Genomic DNA, 27,412 nt, shown 5'->3' on the forward strand with positions numbered 1-27,412 from the left:
GAAGAAAGGACTAGGTTAATCCATAGCTTAATTTGTTCTCATGGTATATGGAAACTTATGAATAACAAAAAGCAGCATGGAATTGAACCATGCAGCTTATTTTTCTCTCTTTTCTTCCTTTCCCCCCTACCCCTAGCTTTTTATTGTTATTTAAAAATGCTGTAATACTTCATATGGTGCTCAGCTTTCAGGAATTAGAGAATATTTCCTCTAGCTAATATAACACCTGTATATTCTCTGATTCTAGCCAGGTCTGATAGACTCATAGATTGTGTTTGCCTTTCCTGGAAGAGGCAGAACACACAGTTCTTATTGAGGGATCTGTTCATCAAAATATCTTACCACAACACCATAGATTTGTTTATAAATAGAAAACTGTTAATCTCAAATATTCAGTGTTCCTTTTGTTTCCTATGAAATAAAAGAATTTCTGATTCCGATATTCTGAAAAGCTAAATTAGCAATGTAGCAGCTCAGCTGCTTAAAGTGTAATATGTAACAAAATTGCTATGTTAAAATAGAGATCTAATGATACCTTCCTTAATTTGATCACTGAAATGGCAAACCCCTTTCCAACATAACAGTTTCTATAGATACCACATGCTTATGATCAAAATTGCTTTTCTGAAAGTGTTTTTCTCCCCTACTTGATTGTATTTTACATCTTCTTTCTGGCAGTAATTTACAATTAAACATAAGGAAAAATAGTGCAAGGCAAAATATACTCTACATCTGTTATACTGTTCAAATAAATACACAATCTGCACAAAACAGATTTCCTAGTGGGCAAATTGCAAATGACTGACTAGACAGAATCAAGACTTTTTTAAATGGCATTAGGGACCTACCAAGTGTTGCTGGAGGAATTTTCCATGTACTCTAGCCACCTACCAAACAGCATAAATGTTCTGTCAAAAACATTTAAATTAAGCTGTTGTAATAATTGGTACCATACAAGATGGATTCTGGTTAAGAAGCAGGTTTTTATCTCTGAAGTATAAATATAGTTCTCTGCTACAGTATTGGTTTGAAAACATACAAATAACTTAGGGAAAGGAGTCTTTGAAACTGAAGGAAATTGTGTTTTAAGTATAACTGACATACAATGTTATGTTAGTTTCAGGTGTAAAACAGTGATTCAACAAGTTTATACATTATGTTACATTCACCACAAGTATTGTTACCATCTGTCACCATACAACCCTATTATATTCCCTATGTATTACTTTTATTCCCATGACTTATTCATTCCATAATTAGAAGACTGTATCTTCCACTCCCCTTCACCCATTCCCTCACCCTCTCCCCTCTGGTAACCACCAGTTTGTTCTCTGTGTTTATAGGCCTGGTTCTGCTTTTTGTTTGTTTGCTTATTCATTTGTAAGGAAACATTTTTTTAAAAAGTCAGTGGAAATAGCTGATACATCATTTTCTTCATAGCATTCAGTTAATTTTATTGTAGCTTTGTGGTTTTTCCTATATATTAAACAATAAAAATAAATCAGACTTCTAATGAGGAATTTAAAAAATTATGCTATTTTCCATTAAACCAGTTTTGTGTTTAAAAATGTATGGTAATTTATTTTATTCTATTTTAGGTCATTTCCACCTAAACTATGAAAAAGCTATGGCAAGGATTTTTATTGGTTCTTAGCATTTTGAGCATCCCAGTGTTTACTAAAATTTCAGGATATTCTTCATCTCTTTCTCTGAATGTTACGGAGACATTATCAGTTCTTTAAGGTGATTCTGTATTGCTGCTATATAACCCCTGCGTAAATCAGAGAGGGTGCACATACATACAAACACACCAAACAAAACTTTGGCAGTCTGCAAATGGTGCTTAACAGTTTTTGGAGACTTGGAAGAAAAAAATAAGATCAATGACAGCAAAAACTGATCAGTACTATTTTGGCAGTATCTCTCCATATATTGTGTATAAAAACTGCCTCAATGGTATTAACATAATTCTTTGATTTGAGACACAATTAGCTAGAGGATCCATTTGTAACAATATATTTTTTATATTCTGTGTACCTTCAGGATAACTTCCATCATCATAAATATAAATTTGTTTTTATAATAGCATATTAGCTAATTATTTTTGTATTTTGGATTCTTCAAATCTAGGAAATCAAGATTTCCTAACATTCAATTATAAAATATGTTACATTTGAAGACACACTTCCAAGAAATAGTAAATTAAATTGTGCTCCCAAACTGCTCCTATACATAACACTAAATTATGTTATGTAAATTCATAACATGTAGACTTCATTTTTCTCATATAAGATAATTTTTCCTCATTCAGGTAAAAGATACAATGATTTGACTATCAATATATATTTCACATTCAAAAGTTGAACTTTTTGCGGTACCTGGGTGGCTCAGTAGGTTAAGTGTCTCACTTCGGCTCAGGTCGTGATTTCACAGTTTGTGAATTCAAGACCCACATTGGGCTCTCTGCTGTCAGTGTAGAGCCTGCTTTGTACCCTCTCTCCCCCTCTCTCCCTGCCCCTCCCCCACTTGTGCTCTCTCTGTCTCTTCTCTCTCTCAAAAATGAATAAACATTAAAAAAAAGTGTTATAAAAAATTTGAACTTTTTGTAGTTTAGAATCCATATTCACTAATCAACACACCATTAATAAAGATCCTTCATCTTTGTCATTGTTTTTCAATTGTGTTTTAAAAATCACTTTTTAAAACTATTAATTGTGTAAATATTCCATCATAAATCAATGCTCTAAAATCACTATTTGAAATAAATTACCTTTTCCAGTAACCAACCATGTCACAAAGGCCAGTTGAGTCATTTCTACTCCTATTATTCTGTCACATCTAATTTGAAATAAAGCAGTTTCACAGTGTATACTGTGTTAGAGTGAACACAAGAACTTGCTGAACTCTGTTGAACCTATGGAGAAGGAATAAAAGAATAAACAGTCTTATTATGGTGAAACTATAGGGATTAATATATTTACTTCAAAATTATATTTAACAACCATATGATACTAAGAACTCAAACGATTCCTTTTTAAAAGCAAGGACCAAGATACCACAGAGCTGATGGATTTATACAGTACTGCCAAGCATTAATTATACTGCAGAGACCATAACACCCATCATTTGGGCTGTTCAGTGGATGCCTGCTAGCAAGGTGTTAAAAGATCTACCTCCTACAGTTTAAACACCCAAACATAGATTCTGATATGCTTGTCGGAGATAAAAGAAATATATTCACCAATGAATTAACTGAACTCCAGAAAGTTACCAACCATTGCCTTATCATTCATTTCTTTTTTTCTTTTCTTCCCTGGCTTCTCAATACAATGAAAAACACGACCAAGAAATTTTGAATGGGGATAAGCATCAAAGTTATAATTAAAGTAGTTGATTACTTTTCAAATGGTGACACTCCACTTTTTATTTCTATCATTTTTCTCTATAGTGCACAAAAATATGAAAAATGTGAACTCTATTCCCTTTCCCTTCTTCCTCATCCCCAAAATATTAAGTGTAGTAATTGTACTGTGAATTACCACATCCCAACTAAGGTAATAACACATTAGTTTACAAAATCATTTATAGAAATGGGTGGTTAGGGATAGCTTTGCCTGGTAGGCTCTCTTATAGGACCTTCATGTTATCCAGACTTTAACCTTAGGATAGATGATAACAGAAATAATATCCATATATTCCAAGACTAAGCAATCATTTTGTTTGACTTTAGTGAGGAATAATTGACAATTATAATGGTATAAATTTAAAGCATATAACATGGTGACTTGTTACACATATAAATTGTAGAATGATTACTAAAATCACCTCACATAACTAATGTAGGTAATATTTTTGTGTGTGTGGTGAGTGTGTAAGATCTATTTTCAACAACTTTCAAGTATACGATACTGTATTAACTCTAGCCACCATGCCATACATTCAATTCTCAAAATATATTTTTCTGAAATAAGTAACTGAAATCTTGTGCCTTTTAACCTACATTACTCCATTGCCTCCTCCCTCCAGGCCCTAGTAAACATCATTCTCTTCTCTGTTTCTATAAAAATGTTTCTTTTTTTTTTATTTTTAGAATCACCTATATGTGACACCATCCAGTATTTGTCTTTCTCTTTTTGTCTTATTTCACTTAGCATAATGTACTTCAGATTCATCTGTGTCAAGATTCACCAACCTGGACCATAATATGAGGTCAATTTGATTGTAAATGAATGAATTACAGGAACATGCAGTAATATCAGCCTGGTTTTAGGAAATCAGAACCCATCAAAATATCCCCATGCTGTCACTGGGAGTCCCAAAAGACTGCCATACGTGAGCCTTCAAAGGTTTAGCATCTAGTCAGAGACAGATGGGGAAAACAACCAAAGCGACACTGAAAGGGAAATCTAGAGGTGACAAATATTTTAAACAATTTTTAACAGATTGTTCAAAGCTGAAAACCCTTTTATTCTACTGCAAATATCTCTTCTCCATAACTCCTCTCTGGTCGAAGTGGGTACTCCAGCCTGGACCAGCCCTGTGGCCACTGGTGTAGACAGAGCAGAAAACCTCAGATCAAGGCAGTAGTCTCACCAGGCTGAGGGCACATCTCCCTTTATTTTCTCCCATCTCCTCTCAACCACCCATCTCGCCATAATTTTAATGAAGTTGATTTGAAGTCACAGTGTGGCTGCTGCCCCTGTACGGTGGTATCTCTTGTCAAAGTCAGTCACCAAGTATTATTTGCCCTTTTCCTTATACCATGTTCTGTCTTCCTCTTGTCTAGCTACTGGTGACGCCTCAGTGCTGGTGCCATGAAAAGCCCACCATCCATGTTGACTATGAAAGTCTCTAATTTACTACTATCTAGACTCTAAGAAGAGATGTTGAGAAGGCCATGGTCTCCAGCTCTTACCCACATTTTGTTACATGGGCCTTAAAGTTACTCTGCTTGGTCTAGAATTTCACAAAGTCTGTATGAAAAAGTTCCCATAAGTTTCTGTCTCTTTCAGTTCTAACCATAGAGATCTAACTTCTCTTTAGAATTTCTGAAAGAGATGAATATCAGCTACTTTATACCCTCTCTCATAAGACTACCATTATTCCTTCTTCACAGTTAAGGCAGTTGATTTTTACTCATATATATAGTTGCAACCCCTGCTGAGGAAAGAGAGTGAGGATTAAATTAAAAAGATGCCAACACTAAATATATGTGTCCTGAATAATTTGCATTTTTCACATCTGTTCTGCACCCCTTTTCCTTCTTGGTCTGTGACTTTGAGACTAACCTTTGTGGGTTGAACCAACACATTCTCTTTTGAAGTTTTTAGTCAATGAGAAGCAAGGAGGAATGCGAGATCAGATTATCCATCCTGCTGGCTGCCTCTCAGACAGATCACAGCAGTTGGCAGTATTGCTCCTACCCAGCGCATAACTTCTATCACCTATCAGGTGGTCTTCTCCTGTATCTGTTTTCTCTGATTCTCAAGTAATTACTCCTCCTTGGCTTCAAGTTTAGAAGTCATAATGGATCTCCACTGTTACTAATGTTAGGGTTCTTTACCAACTCTTATTGGTTTTCTTGTAAACTCTTCTCAATTTCCTTGTTTAGATGTGGAATCGATTACTAGCAAGGGTGATAATACAATCTGTTCTCTATCATGGTGACTTAAATGTGGCAGTACCTTAGAAAGAAAAAATATAAAAATATCTAGATCAGTTGGGGAACCCCCCCCCCCACAATCACAGCTAAGGAGCTCAGTATGGATCCTCTGTAAATACTAGCTTCTCATTTTTTCCCATTTGCAAACATCCTTCTTTTCCTATTTTCAACATTCCTATTTTAGCTGATTAAGACAAATATTAACTAGCTTAGTTTAATGAATATTTTGTTTGTTTGTGAATCATTTAATAATGTGAAATGATTCATTTGAAATATCAGATCAGAGATTTTTTTCTATATGGTGAGAAATTCATGTTCAAAAGCCTAAAAGATAGTTTTTGAGAAATTATTGTAAATAAAAACAGTCAACCTAGTTCTTCCCTGCATTGTGGAGAGCACTTAGTCCCTGAATATCCCCACCAAGAATACTCTTCAGAGATAATCACTGTGTGGTAAGTTAGGGACAAGGCACAATCACAAATTTTGATACATTTGTGATTTCTGAAAAAGACATGATATGAAAGAAAAGGCCACTAAGTACCATTGCTCCTTTTTGTGAGAGAATCCCCTTGATGAGTACAATTCCCAAAGCATCCTGTAGGATTTAAAGCAATATTTCAGAAGTCTACTTAATGTATGTTAGAATGAATCATCTTCACTCTCACTGCTTCTCTGCTCCTAAGCGTAACTCTCCAAGGATTTCTTTACATGAAAACCCATTTCTCCAGACAATTTTACAGTATTTTACAAATTAAGTTATTGGAAAGCTTTAATAATATAGTTGAATATAATAGTTTTTAAATGTCATTTATAATTCCACTGTCACAAATATAAATTATTAGGGTATTGTATTTGAAGTCATACTGTTCATGCAATTTTATTTTCAATTGTTTTGTCAATACTATGTTATAAGCATTTGATCATAGTTAGAAGATTCAAAAAGATACTTTCATACTATATAATATTCTCTTATGTATAATTATATCATATAATTGTCAAATACTATATATAAATTATTATATATATATTGTGTGTATATATATACATATATACATATATACAGTATATATTGTGTATAGTACATATATACAGTATATATATACTGTATATATGTACTATAAAGTCCCAAATGATTCCCGGTTAGATATTTAGAAGGTTTTCAGTTACTAATTATATTTTAGATTATTTTATTATTGGTTTCTTGAAAGCATGACTCCTAGGAGTCAGACAATAGACATGTTTTTAACTCTTGGTATTTACTGTAAATTCCATTTCAGTATCATTATTTACACTTCTCACCAAGAAGACAGATGTTTCTTATTTGTATAATTTTTTTTAATGTTTATTTATTCCTGAGAAGGGGAGGGAGAAAAAGTGGGACGGTAGTAGGGAGGGAGGGGGAGGGGGAGAAGGAGAGGGAGAGGGAGAGGGAGAGGGAGAGGGAGAGGGAGAGGGAGAGGGAGGGAGAGAGAGGGAGAGGGAGGGAGAGAGAGAGAGAGAGAGAACACAAGTGGGGGAGGGGCAGAGAGAGAGGGAGACACAGAATCTGTAGCAGGCTCCAGGCTCTGAGCTGTCAGCACAGAGCCTGGTGGGGCTCAAACTCACCAACTGCAAGATCATGACCTGAGCCAAAGTCGGATGCTTAACCGACTGAACTACCCATGCTCCCAACACACTGCCCCATTTCTTAATGCTACATCTTGGGCAGTTTACATAGTAAGCATCCAATGTAGATACACACATTTGGTATTAGATAAGTTTCAAAGCATTTGTATTGAGAAACTCTGAAAAAATACTGTCTCGAATATTGTTTTTAAGGTTATTCTTGTGCCACTTATGAAAATATGAAAAATTTGATCTATTATGTATCTTGCTCTTGAATATGTATCATTTATTCTGAGTCTTGTGATTTTCTGCCACCAACATAATACTTTAATTAATTAAAGTATACTTTACTAATATTTACTAATATTAGTAAATACTAATTACTAATACTAATTAATACTTAGTATTAATTAATAATACTTTAATTGCCTCAACAAAACAACTTCTTGGGAAATCTAAGTTTTATATCTTCATGCATATCACTAATTTTAAGAAAAAAGAAAACTGAAAATCTTTTATTTCATCTGAAGTGTTATAAAATATGTTTGCCAGGTTTAAAAATTTCAGAGGATCCTTAAAATATGACAGTACAAAGACTAAGTCATACTTTAAATGCTATCTCTAACTTCATTTCCATTATAGTTTTGCTCCTAAAGGTTGAAGTATACAAAAATATATATTGATAGCATTTTATCTTCATAAACTTAAGACATTCACTCAAGCCATTCTGCAACACAATTTTCAGTTTCTGACCTTCTGGTTGGTCTGTTAACATCCAGGACATCCGAGCATGTTGCCATATGTTACAACAACTTGCTTCCGAAAATGTGATACATGGTGCCTGACTTTATTCACCCTAATGGCAAATGAAGGTCCAGAACACCACTTTCATTAAAAAGGAAATGGTAATAAGAAATTTGCAAACTGTGTCCCTCACTGCAGAATCATTTCCAAAGTCATTTTGTTCATTTATTTGTGTTTCCTAATCAGACTTATCCTCTGACATCTTAAGCCTAAGTCAGGGCTCTCCTGATGAGAAAAAGTTGTTTCTCTGCTCACATGTGAGAAGAATAAATTGTAGGCGAATGTGAATTGCCATTGCCTGGGACAGAAATACGGTGTCAGGAAGTTCCTGTTTAACTTCCCTGTTCAGTATTTAGTGGCACACTGGGAAGTCAAAGCCAGAAATTCAAGGAGCCAGCTGGCACTGTAGAGAACAATTTGGCCTTGGAACTTCCCCTTTGTGAGGATGAAATGAGACAAGCATGAAACTCCTTAAAAAAGATTAAAATGTTATAGACAAATGAAAGGTATTAATAGTTGGGTCAAATTAATTTGGGGGACAAAAGAGCCTCTTTTCCTTGCATTTCAAGATAGTGCTGGGAGTACAACTGAGCCCCAAAATGGACCTTTAAAAGGCTTTAACATAATTGCTGGAAAAAACAAGCCCAGTGGCTTTTTTAATGCCTTTTGAAGGCATACAAGAGACATAAATAATGGGATCCAGATCAGCAACTATATAGGACCAAACAAAGTGGAAAGCTCATAGGCCACAAATTGATTTGCTTTGTGTGCTTTAGACAAAACTGCTTTTTAGAAGTATAGTTGTAGTGATCACTTTATGAGGGAAACTACTGTGTGTGTGTCATTCCTTATGGTGTCTCCAGGACCTTAAGAAGGGCCTGGCATAAAAAAAAAATATTCTTTTGAGTTCGTAAATGTAAATTTTATGTAAATGTAAAATGTAAATGTATTTTGTCTAAACGTCCTCTAATTACCAGACCTCTTTAACAAATTACCCTTAAGATCATTACTCTCACCACTATTGTCTTAAAGCAGAACCACAGAATTCAGAAAGGTGAGCTAACAGTCCAGATAAGCAGAATATACCCCTACCACTGACCTCAAAATGATGTTCCTATTTATCTAAAGATATTCTTCTCTTTGCCATTCCTGAGCTCATACAACCAATGTCAAGTCCATCTGCCTTGTCATGATATCTCAAAGGATCAATACTTTTCAAGTTTTTATAATACTTCCCTGCTAAATTGAGTTTTTTAGTAGCTATTCATATCACATACAGTAAAACCTTAGATTGTAACTTCTTCTGTGGGTGTTCTGCAAGATGAGCAAACATTTCTAATAAATTTTAATTTGATAAATGAGCAATCTCTTGCAACATGAGTAGTACATGATGCCAAACATCACATGATCACAACTAAGCCAATGTTTCTTCTCTCTCTCTCTCTCTCTCTCTCTCTCTCTCTCTCACTATGGGATTGTGGGTGATGGTCAATGCAATATCACATTTCCACAAAATCCTTAAAAGGAGGCAAAGCAAGTGTTATTGGATAGGTTCTTATTATAATTCCAGGAAAAGAAAAAGATTCCATTGAGCCAATAGATAGCAGTGATTCCATTAGTGACAGTGAAAGTTGTCCTACATAATAACACTCATCTCTCTTGTCTTCCTCACACCAGCCACGAAGGTTTTCAAAGGTAAATGCAGGTTAATTTATTTTTCTTTATATTTTGCATTTTCTTTATTATTTTGTATTATATTACAGTATTATAATTATTTTTATATGAATATTTTTGAGTTGTGGAACAAATCATCTGAGTTTCCATTATTTCTTATGGGGAAATTCACTTTGATATACAAGTGCTTTGGATTACAAGCATGTTTTTTGGAATGAATTGTGTTCACAAACCATGGTTTTTCTGTATTTCTCTCATGCATATTCTTTTGATTTTTTATCTCTTACACTGCTCTAGGTTTTGCTTTAATAAGTATTGAAATAGCTCAGTGAAGCTGGTTTATTATGTGGTCATTACAGACAGGACATTTTGGGCTTATCCTTCCACTGAAATATTCCTACATTGCTGATAAAGAGCAAAAGGGCAAAGCTCAAAAGATGGAATAAGCACATGTTCCCTTGGGATTATCCATGGAGGCCACTTGAAGGAAGTCAGAGTTCCCATAGACTTGACACCAGTGCAATTAACTGACCAACGAGAATTCTGGTCCAACCTGCCTTCTGGGTGCAGAAATAATGCAGTTTTTCTCTTAACTCTTTCACCCATAGTTCCTAGTCATGATCTTTTCTTACCAAATCACTTACCTGGCTTATTGGCTGTATAAATTTCCTAGAGACACTATAATGAATTGCCACACATTTGATGGCTTAAAACAACAGAAATTTATCACATCGTAAGTTTTGAAGGCCAAAAATCTACAATCAAAGGGTTAGCAGGGTCACAATCCCTCTGAACTTTCTTGGGGAGAATTCTCCCCTGCCTCTTTCAGCTACTGGTGGTTCCATGTGTCCTTGGCTTGTGTCTCCATCACTACAATTTCTGCCTACATCTTTACATGACCTTTTCCTCTGTATCTCCTTCTCTTCTTATAAATACTTTGTCATTAGATTTAAGGACAACTGTAATCCAGGATGATTACAACTTCAAAAATTTCTTTTCCAAAAACAGCCAGATTCACAGATTCTGGGTCATAAACATACCTTTTGGGGGATTACAACTGAACCCACTAGCTGACAGATTCGGGAAAACTAATATTCAGGATCCTCAGTGGATCCCTCTTCCACAGCTGCTCTGTGTTCCAACTTTCCCCTCACTGTACCAAAAGCTGTATTTGTTCTCTTCCCTCATAGTAACCTTTGTGAAAAAGTCTCAATAGAGCATTTATTTGGAGGCCGAATAATAAGCAATTGAAAACTCAACCCTAGAGAAATAGAGGCCTAGAGAGTCACAGAATAAACTCCTCTGACTCTCCTCCCTTGTGAGTAACACAATGACGTTTACATTCAGTCAAGGGCTGAATAACTGCTCTCCCATTTAAAAAAAAAAGAGAGTCAAAATAAGTCAAAGGTGGTGATATTTAACACATTCATATGTATATTTTTTAATATTGAAAGATTATAGCCTGCTAGGTATACAGACATAAAACTTAGTATGAGCTTCCTGTATTTGGGTGTTTCATTTTACTATGTAGCCAGAATACATACATAATTTAAATCATAATAAAACAGCTAAATAGAAAAAAATTCAAATTTTGGCACAAATTCAAAGTGACAGATGATTATTTTCTGCAACCAAATCACCACTGGTGAAAGAAATGTGATTGTTGATTAGTGAATGTAGATTCTTCAGGGTGTAAGATATTGAGAACTGTGTGTTGGGGATTATCTCACTATTGTCTCCATCCAAATGAGTGCCCCATCTTTTTCATAAGCTGGGCAATACTGGCATTTGGTCTTTCCTTCATGCAAACTCTGTTCCTTTCTCCTTATTAGAATAACAAAAGGAGTACTACTGGATGCTAATATGATTTTAAAAATCAATTAAGAATTGGGAAAGAGGGGCACGTAGGTGGCTCAGTTGGTTAAGCATACAACTCTTGATTTCAGCTTAGGTCATGATCTTGTGGTTCCTGAGATTGAGCACCACGTCAGGCTCTGTGCTGACACTGCAGAGCCAGCTTGGGATTCTCTCTCTCCCTCTCTCTGACCCTCCCCCACTCATATGCATGCTCTCTCTCTCAAAATAAATAAACGTTTAAAAAATTGGGTAAGAGTGTAAACTATTAAGTAAATCATGCAATTAATGTTCAAGACCAACACACTTAGTACCTTCAAGTTTAGGATGGGCGGGGGGGCGGGGCAAGTATGTTGCTTCATTTGCATTCAAATGGGGATGACAGTCTGGGAAGACTCTGTATTATTTAATCTTACATAATTTAACTCAATACTAAGGCTTCTAGGGAGTCACTTTTTACATTAAAAAAAGGTCTTGTTTTAGTCTAAGGATTATAGACTGAAATTATTTTCTCTCTGGTTGAATTTGAAACAAACCAGGTACTATGTGTTGCTTATTGGAGTGAGAAAAGTGACATCTGTAAAGTCGTATTACTCACTTGATTCAACTAGCTCTATGACTGATCCTTAGAGAGATAAGGGACATTTTTATTGACCCTCAAACAACTGTTTACAGATTGGAGACAGTCTGATTTTGACATACTGCTCCTAACTACATCACTGTCATTTAAATAAAATATACATTATTACACACAGAAATTAATACAAGAGGAGAATTTTGTTTCATGCTTAGTTTAGACACTTATAAAGTATATAGTTATAGTTCTGCAAGTATCTAGAATAGGCAAGTAAAGAAAATTTAGGTCTTAGTTATCTAACATGTCATTGTGTTATGGATTGGATTGTGTCTCCCTAAAATTCATATTTTGAAGTTCTAACCACCAATGTGACTGTATTTCAAAATAGGGACTTTATGGATGTATTTAAGGTTCAGTGAAACCATTGAATTAGATAGAACCAAAGTCCTTATAAGAAGAGAAAGAGACTCCAAAGGTCTGTCTCTACATGATCATAGAGGAAAGGCCATGTGAGGATACAGCAGGAAGGCAACTGTCTAGAAGTCAGGAAGAGAGCTCTCATCAGAAGCTGAATTAGCTGGCACCTTGATCATGGATTTCTAGTCTCTATAACAGTGAGAAAATAAATGTCTGGTTGTTTAAACCACCTAGTCTGTGGTATTTTGTTATGGTAGCCCGAGCAAACTCATACACAGCACAAAGTCTGATTGGTACGCATTATCCTATATAATTACCTTACTTTGTACTTTGCTGTCCACCTCTAGTTATAACCATAATGTCAACGTCTGATGGAAATGATTTCATCTGTGACTTTGCTGAGACATAGTTAAAGCATTTCATTTTGCAGAGTGTGGGAAATGATTTTGAGTTTAATCCAGTTCTTAAAAGACAAAAGTTGGCATCACAAAAACTCCCATCATCACTGGCACTAATTAGTCTCCTTCCTGACAGCTGAAGTAGGTATGACTAGGGCTGAATATTAATCCAAGATGGAAACAAAAAACATTCTTTCCCTCAGAGTTGATCTTTCTTTCTCACGGTTGAGATATATTTCCTCAGAGGCCCAGAGAAACTTATTCTTTGTCCTTCTGGATTTTCTGACCAATTAAGGTATTTTATTCTTCTGTCATTATGACATATTTGATTGCAAGAAAATATCATAGCAGAGTTATAAAAAAAACTTGTGATTCCTATATAAAAAGTGATGCACAACTGTAATTTATCTTGAAAACTAAAACACCTGAGTAATACGAAACATTTTTTTTTCAAATTAGAAAATGCATACAATGTTTATTCCTTACATCTTCAAAATGAGTTTAAAAAATACCAAAATGGCTTTACTTTACTGCAAAGAATGGATCAAAGTATTCATGAAATCCATTAATCACTGAAAGTTCAAATCACTTGACCATCAGGTGGGTCTTTTCTTTCTATATAGCTTACTTAGCACTTCCACTTTGTACTTTGAATTTGCAAAGTGCTTATCAGCCTTATTAGTTAACCCTTGTAATGTGTCCATGAAGTAGATGGATGGCAAGCATTAGTGTGACATACATTAGTGTACTCCTTTGAGAGATGCTAGCAATGAAGCACATGGAGGTTAAATGATTGCTACACGATTGCCCATCAAGTCTAAAGAAAAAAGTCTTGGTCTCAATTTCCTACTTTCTAACCTTTAGCAATAACAAGGATAAAACTAAATGTAAGATCATCCACAAGAATCTAATGTGTATTCTCCTTTAAAAATGAAAGCTCTCAAAGGCATTTTCTTAGGGTACTGAAAATCTATCCATTGAGAAACTATATTAGATATATATTTCTTTGTCACTTCCCCATTTAAGATGGGATCATCTTAAAAGGCTATGACATAAATTGTTGTGGAAAAGATCGATTAGTTTAAAAGCTTTTTCCTTTTAACAGATCAGATAGTCATTATATTTCACCCTTTTGCGTGTGATTTTCATTGAGCCATTTTAATCATTTACTCATTTGAAAAAATTTCACCAAAACCAAGAGGTTCTACAAATCTATTTATCACCTCTGGCTTTCCTTGCTAATCACTGGGCTTGAACTTCTGGGAATTGGGGACAACTGCCTGACTATGGAATCCATTTCCTTAGAAGATGTTTTTTTTTTTTTTTTTTTTTTAAAGAGCTCTTCATTTCTCTTCATGAGTCAGACTATCTCATTTATAATCCTTTCTCTCATTTGAGAACATCATTAGGGAATGTTTATGAGAAATGAAAGAAGGATATGTTTTGAACCTGAGGGTAAAAAGAAAGAGATTATCGTCAGCTTAATGGGAAGAAGAATAAATGGTTCACTTCTTTTGACAGATAAGTCATTTAATTTCACATTTTCCCCAGTATTTTACCCCTTTTGTTATTTTACACCTGCTTGACACCTTTATTTGGAAATGGATCCAGAGAAAAAAATATCCATGGTAAAATTCATGGTATTTCATTGGCTCTTTTATGACATAAATGACAAACTGATGGGAAATAAAGGTAAAAGGAGTTTGATACAATGAAATTCATAGATATGAATTATTCACCTCTCTTAATCCCAAACTTGGAAATTGTAGCATACTGAAAGAGTTGGAGAGTATGATAAAATAATGACTGATATTTGTATAAGTTTTTGCAATTGACAAAGTGCTACTGCATTCAGTATTTAATTTGATCCTTACACTAACTTTGAGAAGTTGTTATTATATATCATATTTTCTCTTTGAAGAAAATATAGCCCAAAGAACTAGACTTGTCCAAGTCACATGGATGATAACTTAAAAGTACTAAAGCCAGGACATGAACCTTTTGATACCAAGTCCAAAGGAATTATCCTTAGTATTTCATATCACTATTTTATACTGTGGATCTATGGAGAATATTCACAAATAAATCTTGGAGTATGTGCAATAACATCTGTTACACCTAAAACAATAAATATGAAAGTTATGACTGAGAAAATGCCAATAAAAATCTTGATAAATGTTTCTCATATCAACCCAATAGGATGTAGACCAAAATATCTTACATTTGCAATAAACCGTTGAGGATTTTCAACAACTCTCTTATCTGCAATTAACCAAGTGGGTGGTTTCCAAATGAAAATTGATCCAGAAATGTTTCTTGTGATTATTGCACAAGAGCTAAAATTACATTAAAAAGCTCCAAAGTATATCTATTCCAAAGTACTTGAGTATAAATTCAGTACCTGTCCACATGTCTAGGAATCCTGTTATATAGCCTAAAATTTTTTTGGTACTTCACATATCTCCCTAATGGGCCATTAACGAGAGTTAATGTGCTTCCAAAAGGACCCATCCCATGACCAATAAATTCTGCTTTATGAAATTATGCCTTTGTGAAACCAAATCTCCAATGGCAATTTGTTGCCTACAGAATTGTCTAATCTTTTTACCCTGACATTGAAGGTCCATCAAGCCTGGTCCCAGTTTCCATCTCCAGCCTTCCCATAACTACCCATATTCATGAATCTACTGTTATTGTTAAACCCATCTCCTTCTCCTTCTTCAGATTTGTTCTGTGCCCTTTTAATTGGGCATCTAAAATATTTCACCTTTTTTTCTTGTGTATCAAAATCCTATTCATTTATTCCTATCCAACTTAAGATAGGATCCCTATAAAACCTTGTCTCTATTTTGAATTCCAGCTTTTAGGACATGTAATGTTATTTTGACATTTAAACTACATGGGCATTCTTGCATCATATTAGATATTTTTAAATTACTGGGTTCATTTCAGTTATGCACACTTCCACTTTTTAAGTGAATCAGTATGATCAAACATAATATTTACTAACAGCCATTCAATGTTAGGTCCAGACAACAGTTAAGCACTTTAAATACATTTCTTTGCTTAAAACAACAACCTAGAAGTTGGAAATGTTATTATTCCTATTTCACTAGTGAGAACCCTTAGACATAGAAAGATTAAGTTCCACAGCCAGTGTTACAGTTGTAAGATAATTAGCAAGAGAATATTTTGAAACCAGGCATTTTGGGGGCATCTGGGTGGCTCAGTGGCTTATGTATCTAACTCTTAATTTCAGCTCAGGTCATGATCTCATGGTTTGTGGGATCGAGCCCTGCATCACACTTTGTGAGAACAGCATGGAGCCTGTTTGGGATTCTTTCTCTGCCTGTACCCCACTCGTGTGTGCATGCACTTATACTCTCCCTCTCTGTCTCAAAATAAATACATAAACTTCAAAATATTTATAAACAAACAAAATATTTATAAACAAAAAAACAGGCATTTCTGACTTTAGAACTTAATTTTATCTTACCATACAACCTATATCAAGATTATAATTGATGATGGAAGTTATGAATTAAAATTATTTATATCCTAAATAGAGTGTTATATTCTGGATTGAGTTCTAGAAGAGAAGAAGGACATCAGTAGAAACTAATGAAATCCCAATAAAGTCTCTGATTTAGCTAAAAGTAATGAACCAAGGTTAATTTCTTAGTTTTGATAAAAGAACCATTGTTATAAAACATGTCGACATTAGCACAAGCTGGGTATACAAGAAGTCTCTGCATATTGTCATATCTTTTATATCTTCTCATAATTGATGTTCTAGTTATATCATCTCACCTATGTAACTTTCTACTCTTCTATAGCATCATGATATTATCTTTACCTCTTTAAATGGAATGTCTTGTTTATATCTGTGTGTGTGCGTGTGTGTGTGTATGTGTGCGTGACTACTTATTTTTGTTTCCTTCAACTTTGTTAACTTTAGGATGGTAGGCACCATGCCTCATAAATTGTTTGATTCCTCCCTAAATTTTGCTAAAGTATCTTATATATAATGACAGTATAAATAAAATAGGTTAGATTAATTCCACTTTGAGATTGATAATTTGCAGGTAATTTCTGGAGTTGTGATAGATTTTCACATAGTCAATCATCCTCTTGCCTTTCTTTTTCATCAATGGTGTGTAGAAAGTTTGACTATTAAGTAAAACAGCTAAGTGAGTTATGTGAGCCCTAAACCACGGCACATGACACATTTGTAAAAATCCATCCCTGAATGATGAAATTAGACATTCTGGAGAATGAAATCCACTATTATGCAATGTCCATTACCTAAGACATTTAGATTTTGAATTCAGAAAATGGGATGTTTCTTCTCAAATACAAAACCATATTCTGATGCTTTGCTTTTTTTTTTCTTTTTTAAATTTCAAAATGCACTGGATCATAGTCTACTGGCATTTTAAAAGCAATTTCTAGGCCTGCGTAAGGGGCAGATTTGTGAAAAAGAATTTTAGACTCTATTCCTTTCTTTTGGTTATGGAAGTTTACCTGATAACCAAATGAACAGATCATGTAAGACTTTAAGACATAAGTTATGTGACTCCATAAAGGCAAAATCTTCCCCAGTGCCAGACTTCTCAGTTCTAACAGCAGCCAGCTTCAGCACATGTCTTGGTTGCGGTGGGTAAAGACAGTGGCAAGGGAGGCTCACAAATCCATCCCTCCTACTATATGAGCTCATCTCCTCCTGAGCTTGAAGGTAGTTTTTAAAATTAACCCCCCGGCGTTAGTGTGCCTTGCCTCATTGGTGGATATAACAAATCAGCGGCAGTTGGATTAGAATTCTTTGCCCTTGACACCTCAAAGTACTGTTCAGCCCACTGAGTTAATGGGACACTGCAACGGCAAATTACAGCATCCTGATCTCCGAATACGTTCAGACTTAAGAAGAGAGTGACAGGACACGTTAAGTCATCAGCCAGGAAAGATTTCTCCACTCATGCCTTGAAAATGGGAATAAATGTGCAAATCTATACAATTGCGCTTCCTTTGCCATCTATCTTGTCAAAATGAAAATCGACATGGGAATCAAGTCAAATGTGCTTCAGAAGATTAGAAAGAAATAATGTATATTTTCCCTCTTGAGTCACACAGACCAACTATCACTTCCTGCTGTGCCAATTTGTCTTGGGCTAGTGGTTCTGAAGGTGAAACTTTGAAGGTCCTATGAATGAGAACCCAGTACTATACAGAGTGAAATAAATACAGAAAGAGTCGTGTGTGGATAGAATTAGGTAGCCTAAAATAAACTGTAGTTTGCATTTTCTTTTTTGTTACTTTTAAGAGAATGTAGTGTTCTCTTAAATACTGTGAGAAATAATTTAAAAAGGAGCTGTAAGTTTTTATGTAAAAGCCTTTTTTCCTAATAAAATCAAGAAGGCTGTTTAGTTATTTTTAAGTCTTTTGTTCAATTTGTTTTTATTTGCCCTCAAGTCACCCCATAGCTCCCTTGTGCGTGAATGTGTGTGTACTTGTGTGTGTGTGTGTGTGTGTGTGTGTGTGTGTGTGTGTGTGTGTGTGTTTGGTGGGGGAGGTTGCACTGGGGAAATGGGGGAGTCCTATAGGAAGAAAAGGAAAAGGTAAACTGATGAAAAAAACGTGAACTCTTTGAAGGATGAATTTTGGTCAGTGTCAAAAGCCAAATGTGATTCAATGTATAAACCACTCATTCATCACCTTGCCTATGCGCTTGCTTTTTCCACTAACACTGTTATATTCCTTTTAGTATACCCCTACCACCGTAGTAATTTACTCACTCTGTATAGATCCTTATTCTTTTTCAAGGAAATGACATGCTGCTCTCATTTCTAAGCCCAGATGTAATTTTTTAAAGAAGAAGACATTGGCATATTCAAAGTGAAGGGCAGATAATTTTAAATTATGTTTTGCTTTTGTGAGATCACTTTTTAAAATCCATCAGGGTGACCTACATTGAAGACCCAAAATATTATAATCTCTCCACCCCTGCCCTTGAGACTTGCCAGCAAGTCAGGTTGTCTAGGAAAATCTCATTACCACAGGCCTTACTGTCCAAGCAACTGTTAGCAGAGAGCACGCAGGGAGAAAAGTAACCCAGTGACTGTCTGCAAATTGACACAGATTAACTGTTCTTTGTCCAGAGTCCTGGTGGAATACTGGAGAGCTGTAGAAAGTCATTTTCAGATACAACATTGAGAATAAGCTGAAGAAGGATATGTAAGGCATCCATGAAATGTAGGAAGTGCCACACAACCATAAGAACCATAAGTAAAATTAATTTGGCCCAAAACTATATCCCTAGAAACAGTTTTAAACAAGCCTCAACATGTTCCTGCAGCTGACGATTTATTTAATTGTGAAGGCTATTAAACCATTTGATTGCGATGGGTAAAATTCTATGTGATTGTGGAGCCATATCCATAACCATAGGTTTATCTTTTCTCCTTGTATTCAACTGGGGACACTAACTGAATTCATCCACAAAGCACTGGATTTTATTGTGGATGGAGTTGGGTTCTTTCCAGGAATCAATTCCCATTTTAAACATAGGCATAAAGTATCTGGGCTTCAGCCAGATGTTTCTGAGAGAAGGGTGATTAAAATGGCTGCTAGTTCCATGGTGAATATTTTCCTCAACATTCTCACATTCTACCTTGAAGAGTTAAGATGAACCACAGTTCTGGATTACAGATTTCTGAGAGTTTATTTTAATTTATGTTAGTCTAAAAGAAATCTTAATGTGTATAAAAAGAACTTTGAGAGAACTTAAGTTTGAAATGAACATACGTTATATAATATTAAGGCTAATAAAATAGTATTGATCTATGCAAAGAGTGTACATTCTGTAATTATCACTATTTCAGATACATTTTAAAAAATTAAACTTATCACTAAGAATAACTTTGGAATTCTTACCATAAAGTTGAACATATTGGGAAGTCTTTAGTTCTAATGATATATCAATGGGAAAGTTTGTGATACCAATTCAGAATATCTACATTTTTGAAGAAGTAGAAATGTAATGGCAATTTCCCTCATGGGAGCCCAACTCTGATGAGTAACAAATACACATCTCAACACCAAAACCATACACCTTCAAATTTACAGGTGAAATGAAACTTTTTAGTAAATATGCTTTGGCCAAAAGTTTGCTTATTGAGTCACTTTTAATTTCCATAGCTGTGTGATACTTACAAAGAGCTCTGATCTTTCTATTGGTGTCTGCTCAACATCCACACATTAAATTGCAGGCATTTACTATACTCTTTGACATTTGTTATTTCCACTACATTTGTTACTTAAATTTCAGTCTTTAAATACTATTGTATAAATCTATCCACGCAAGGCTGGTGACTCAGCAGGTGTGATTGCCCTTTGTAATAATCCCTTTCCATAGGAAAGTACTGAAAGTATTAAAGCAATTTCATTATGAGGCATACTACTCTAGAAGTCTAGAAATCAAATTGTCCTCAAGTAGAGAAATTTAAATACCATGATCAACTTGTAGGAAGAATATTATTTTCACATTACAGAAAAAGAAATTGAGGATCAGAAAAAATGTTCATTCTCAATGAAACCTAACCAATAAGGTAAGTAAGGCAGGATGGCTATGTTATAATTGCAGTGTCTCATGGAGTTCTTGGATAAGAACTAGAGATGACAGGGTCAAAGTGACTGGGCAAAACCTAAGCATCTATCCTCATTTAGAGCAAAACAGCTTGACTGCAACTGATTTATGTTGGAATTTCCAGTGAAAATTTGTTTGAATAAAATATAAATAACTTAAAAAACTTACTGCATGCTCAGTGACCATCATCTGAGTTTGCCTAGATGAGGGGGTTGTCAGGACACAAGAGTTTCAGTGCTAAAATGGAGAAAGTCCCAGAAAAAATGAGGATGAATTGGTTACCCTACTACTCTGCCTTCAATCAATATATTTATTTGTTGAAGCCTGGAAATTTAGCAGATGGGAAATAGTGTGCATGGAGGGTTCTAATTTATGTGGAACATGACCTTGATCCACAGCTTCCACGGTGATTCAGCATTACAAGAATATGCACACCTTGTCCAGGTCTTGACTTGGTACAAAAGAGATTCAACTATGTAATAACCTATCTGAATTTTCCTGTGTTCATCCTTTCTAAAAGCATATATAGATTTCAAAATTATACTGTTTTACTTTATTTCATTAGCACAAGGACTTTCAAATATTTTTTACCACAACCCACAGTAAGAAAGAAAATTTATAATGCTACTCAGTACACAGACCATAGATAACAGTTACAAATGTTTCATAGAGCACTTTTCGGTTTGTTACTAGCCTTTAGAACAGTTCATATAGTATGCCCTTATAATGTAGGGCCTTTAGGTGCTACTGAAGTTCAACATCATAGAATTCCATTCCTGCAATCTGCACCTCACAGCCATTACTCATCCTATGGCCTAAGGCTGTTGTTTCAAACTATAGCAAACATAAACATTATTAGAGAGTGTGTTAACTTGGTGATACTATGTTACATCATAGACACCTGGATTCTGGGCTTGATTATGGGCCAGGACCTAGAAATTTGATTTTGACAAGTAATGTGAACAATGGTAATTCTCTGGATATGCTGAAGAACATGGCCTTCGGGGCTACTGTCCTGAGCTATGCCATAGCTTCTATATTGTCATTGATTTACTCTCCTGCTAGTTCGTCATTCATCCAACTAGTAGGTGCCCAAAACTGTGAGGGATACTAGGGATACAGGCCTCACATAACTAAAACATAGTTGAAAGAAATGCAACATTTAGAATATGGCCATTCTCATTAACAAAGTTTATGTAAGAGTTCAGTACAGATTTGTTTCTGTTTTTCCTACATAATAGGTAAACATTATGGAAATGCATCCAAAAAGAAAAAAGACACCATGTTTTTTTGCTGATTATAAAGATCACTTTCCTGTGAAGGAGGGCAAGATAAGGGGTGAGGCAACCTTTTGGAGATTGTTTTAACAATCCAGGTAAGGGATGGTTAGTTAATGTATTAAAGAGTAGTACTGAAGGTGGTCATGGGCACTCAGGATAGAACAGGCAATAAGAAGCATCATTTCTCATTGTTTAATAGGCAGGTGGACAAGCAGATGGTCATCCTGCTGCGGTGCAACATGTACTGTGCTAATGGTACTTATAAGTTACAATGATTGCAAAAGGCTGGGACCCACTCAGAAACACTCTGGTATGCGTTGCAACTCTGTCAGAGCAAGAATTAGAGGAACCCAGGATGAGAATTTCACACTCAAATCAAGGAGGCTGGAATATAAGATGAGCTCAGAATCTTGAACTACCTTTGAATAAACGTAAAGATACAATACCATTTAACATTGCAATAGATTAAAGTCAAAGAAAGCAAAACTTCTTTGATAGTATCAAATAGTATCGTTTTATCTTCAATGTAAAACCCATATGATCTAAATCTAGATTCACAGAAGGCAGGGATGGTACTATATTTTTTCTCAATTTTATATAATCTTATGTAGTCTCTATATAACAGGATCATTTGTTGAAAATCCTCAGGACCTTCTCCTAGACAATCCAGAGATTGATGACTTTGCCCCCCCTGGCATTCCTGTTCAATTAGGTAGAGGTCAGGGAGACATCTGCTTCATATTTCACCAATGAGGACTTCAATGGAAATGAAGTTCCTGAATTTTAGGTCTTGGCACACACAAAGCAAATTAGTCTTTCATATGTTAAAAAAAAAGTAACAATTAGTTGACTTTCTCCACCAATTTCTTCATTAGATTAAAAAAATTCCCCTTATTATTTATTGCCTTATTTTGTTAGTTTTAGCTTCCCTCTCCAACCTTGCTGCTTACCCTCTTTATATACAGCTTGACTCTGGATCAAATGCAGTGGAGGGTCTCATTAAATGCTGAGCAGCCAGTTTTGACAAACTCTACCTTCACACAAGTTACACAAGAGAAATGCATAATATAATTTTTATGGTTGACTGCCTTGAGAAAATTTAGCACACCAGAAGCATAATTCATCCAAGGGGAAAAAAAAATCTCTTTAGCTGAGTTATTACCTGAGTGCAGCTCCACTGCTGGAAATAAAGTGTGAAAGCTTCTGTGTACATACGGAGTACAAATGGATCTCGGTCATCAATAACGTGACTAAGTTCAGAATCAGGGTGTTAAGAGATTTCCCTCTAACAAGCAGTAATAGCATTCATTGTGTTTGTGTCTCTGATGTGACAGAGTCCTTGTCCTACACTTTACATCTGTTACTTCATTATAATCCTAATAGTCTTACCATATGAACATTATTATCCCCAGCTACAGATGAGAAAGCTGAGGCTCAGAAGGCTGAGTAACTCCCACAGGGTCACATTGCTGGTAAGGGTGGAATCTGAGTCTGTTCAATTCCATAACTTAGCCTTTTCCTATGACTTCTGTGAAATGTTTACTTCTCATTCTAACTAGAGGGTTTGTTCATCACTGAGTGCTTGTAAACCATATATTTGATGTTGTGCACATTGTTTGTCAGTGCAGGCAGGACAGAGTACTAAAAGTGCATCAAGAGGTAATGTGATCCACAGAAAAGCAATCAAAACATTTTAGTCTCAAAAACTCCATGCATTTGAAGTACTGACAGAGCAGTAGACAATGAAGAGGCTGGGAGCCTGAGTTGATTCTGATGTTAATACTCAAGCACATGAGCACGTGCATCCCTTGCCAAATCTTTTCTTTGCTGCTGTTTGCAAAGTCTAATTGTACACACTACAGAGTGTGAAATGCCAAGTAAAATGTTTCTTTGCCGTATCTGTCAGCATATAGAGAGCTTTGATTTCCTCAACCTAATATTTGCATATACCCAATGTAGTAATAAAGACAGAATCACACTGCAGTTGCATTTTAAGTAAGAGTCGTTTAGAAAATAAATGAGAAATAAATATGATAACTGGAACTGGGCTATCTTATGCCTGTATGCCCCTTTCTCTACAAATTCCTGGCCTACTTACTTTAACTATCTTATGCATTTACTTTATCTGTTAGGACTCTTTGTTGCCAGAAATATACTAAGTTACTCTTCTTTGGAAACAAAAAGGAAGCAAAGTGGTCAGATAGCAGAAGAATGAAATCTGGAAATGTAAAGATGTCAGGCACTTGCATTAGTACTAATCTCTCATCTCTACCACTCTCTATAATCCTAGCTCACTCCATGAAATTTCTCTGTTATTTGTTCTGCCTGTCAGGCAGAAGATGGTAATTCAAGGGTCCCAAGTTTACATCACTAAGTCAACGTGAAAGGACAGATAGTCTAGTATAAAGTTCAGTTTTCTGGAAAAGGAACACCAAATTCCTCATTTTAGTTAAACCTCCACTCTTGGCCCAAGCAATGTGATCAGGTCCTCATAAAATACAAACATAGGTTTGTGTTGCTCTGTTTGAAGATCTGGGGTCAACTGAGAACCACCCTGAACGGAATACTAAAAAAAAAAAAAAAAAAGAGAGAGAGAGAGAGAGAGAGAGAGAGAGAGAGAAAATGATTTCCTGTACCTTCTTTTGTTATCTATGCAAGTTATGACCTCTATGCCTAAAATATCTTGTTTTCAAAGTTCTCTCAAGATATCTTTGTAACATTCCCTGTCTGATTATATTTTTTCTATTCTAAGAATGGGTCTTGACACAGTTGATGGGATCACTTTGGCTTTCTCACTCATCTGACCTGTGTGGATCACAGCATGACCATTTAGGTCAGGGCAACTGATGTCAATGAGAAAAGATTAACTTTGTCACACATCTTGGTGGGATTAGAGAAATTCTGATTTTGTCACTTATCACCTAACTTATAACCTATTTCCAATTTGTATGACCCTTGCATAAGAACCCTAATATTTACCATTTAATTTGTAATACGGTTATTATGTTCTTTGTGTGATTATCTTGTTTGCTGTTAACTGTAGACATTAATGCCATCTGTTTTTAATACTGTAACTCTTGAGAATAAGGGCAGCTTTCAAATAGTTCTGCCTAAATACTTTTAAACTTCCAAATGGAAACCCTTAATAATTATCGTTTAATGGCAATGATCATAATGAAGATGTCACAGAATAAAATGAAACAATATATTAATTAGTAAAATGATATAATCAGTAAGTAAAGTAATCATAAGCATTCACATTTCAAGAACATTATGCATAGAGACAAAGTGTTTCCTGTGGCTTAAAGTCCCCAAATCACTTCAAATACAGTTGAAATATTTAGTGAATTATCCTGCCAAAGCAACAGTTTTATAGTATAGTAGAGGCACTAAAATAAGACAAATATTGTTTACCTCCTTTCATAGTAAGTAAAATGTTTTTTTTTTTTTTGTTCATGTTTATTTATTTTTGAGAGGGGGAGAGAGAGAAAGAGCAAGTGGGCTAGGGGCAGAGAGAGAAAGAGAGTGAGGGAGAGAGAGAGAGGGAGAGAGAGGGAGAGAGAGAGAGAGAGAGAGAGAGAGAGAGAGAGAGAGAGAGAGAGAGAGAGGTGTATAGAGAATCTGAAGCAGGTTCTGCACTGACAGCAGAGAGCTGGACACAGGGCTCGAACTCACAAACTATGAGATCATGACCTAAGCCTAAATTTGGCACTTAACCAACTGAGCCAACCAGGAACCCCAGAAGAAACAGTTTTAAGTCTCAGTCTATCAAAGTACACAGGTCTTTGGCTAGAAAAATATTTTATAAAAAGCTGATCCCAAATAAATTACCTTTGTACAAATGTGACGAGAAAGTCATTGAATAACAAATCACAGAGGAATAGGCTGAAGATATTTTCACTGAGGAAAAAAAAAAACAAATGTGCATAATGACAACTTACTAGGAAAAATGTCACTGTGAAAAATTTAACATACCATACATAATATTGTGGACCATGCAGATATATATCCATCTATACAAAGATAAATATAGATACAGAAATATAGTTAGATATGTGTATATATCTCCAGGAATACTGATAAACCTAATTTTTATTTTTGTGTGGTTGTTAACTAGAGTAGTAAGAAGGTGGGTCACATGGGATTTGAACAATATGTTGATCAAAGTCAATGCACCACAGAGGCACCAATCATGGTCACGAATAAGAGAGAAGAAAGAAGAAATAAAACAAGCCTGGAAACATAAATAAACGAGTGAACTATACCAGCAATAATTCCAGCAGGGTAGTTTTTATATAGGAACAATCAGCACGTAGAGTTGTTTCTCAATTGCCTTAAGTATCCCAAATCAGCTAGTCTAATCTTAACCTCTATGAAACATTATGTGCTTATCCTACCAGGACTTAATATCTTCAGCAAAGAGATTTCCTCAGAAATGAACAGATGTTCCTTTGGGGGCCTTGCATCAGTAGGGATCTGAGCAGATCCAGGTGTCAGCTGCCTTCTTGCCACCATTACCTTAAGACCAGATAATAGAACTTTATGACAACGCCCCATAAGCTTATATATCAACTCTTCTGTGGAATATCCACAACAACTCACTTCTGCCTCTCTGCTGTAGTCCACCCACCATCAGAGATGTTTCCTTTTACTACATAGCCTTTAAATTGCACACCATTTCCTTGTGCAATAATTTTAATTAGAGATCTACATGTAATCAGATCAGACAGGAGTAAATAAACACACTTGATGGCAGGAAAAAGGCAGAGCAGCTATGAAATGAATTCCTAGGGCAACTCTGATAAGACTCAGGCCTTGAAGTTACCCTCTCATGTGTAGTAAAAGAGAAAATACAAATTAGCTTGAACTTTAATCTTTGTCCTCTTTCTGTTGTGGTTTTCTTGTAAGATTGGCCTACACTTGCAGTAAAAGTTCCAGCATAAGTATCACAATCTATCGTGCTGCTCTAATAATCACTGCAGATACAAAGGGTGATTTTGGCCAGCCTCATTTAATATTGGGCTCTGACAGAGAACATATGATGGTAGCTCTGGGTGAAGGCAACACAGATTTTCAAGGCTGTAACAGCAGCTACAGAGACTGTCAAACCTATAGAGGATATTTGCTGCGAACACATTAAGAGGAAATTTTACGGATGCTCTATAAGTTAAGGCCAAGTGTGGAATGAAAGAAAAAGGGGGTTCAGAGATGACAGCTTTTATTTTGTAGATTTGTTGTACGCATAAAGATGAGTTAATATTAATAGGAGAAATAAAAGTTTTGCATTTAACACCAATGGTGGCTATAATAAGCAAGACAGTGATTAGATCATGACCAGAGCCCAGAAATGTCCAGCCTTAACATTCAACTCAGTGACAGTGCATCTGATTTTTATTTTCTATGTGACATCAGTGGAATACCTTAAAATACTCTATGTTGCTTGCTAGGTTTTATTTTTTATAGGATAATTATAATACTACAACAGTTTTCCTAATTTCC

The 27,412-nt window shown here is 35.3% G+C and overlaps 1 long non-coding RNA gene across 1 annotated transcript in view; it reads right to left on the reverse strand.

Annotated features, from left to right (window-relative positions):
- Positions 1–27,412, reverse strand: part of LOC131503748 (uncharacterized) — a 151,430-nt gene that overhangs the window by 100,980 nt on the left and 23,038 nt on the right. Inside the window, exon 2 of the long non-coding RNA XR_009257579.1 lies at positions 2,771–2,914. This is a non-coding gene — a long non-coding RNA (uncharacterized LOC131503748). The remainder of the gene's footprint in view (positions 1–2,770; positions 2,915–27,412) is intronic.

This window comes from Neofelis nebulosa, chromosome 2, assembly GCF_028018385.1.
Source record: "Neofelis nebulosa isolate mNeoNeb1 chromosome 2, mNeoNeb1.pri, whole genome shotgun sequence".
Lineage (NCBI taxonomy): Eukaryota > Metazoa > Chordata > Mammalia > Carnivora > Felidae > Neofelis > Neofelis nebulosa.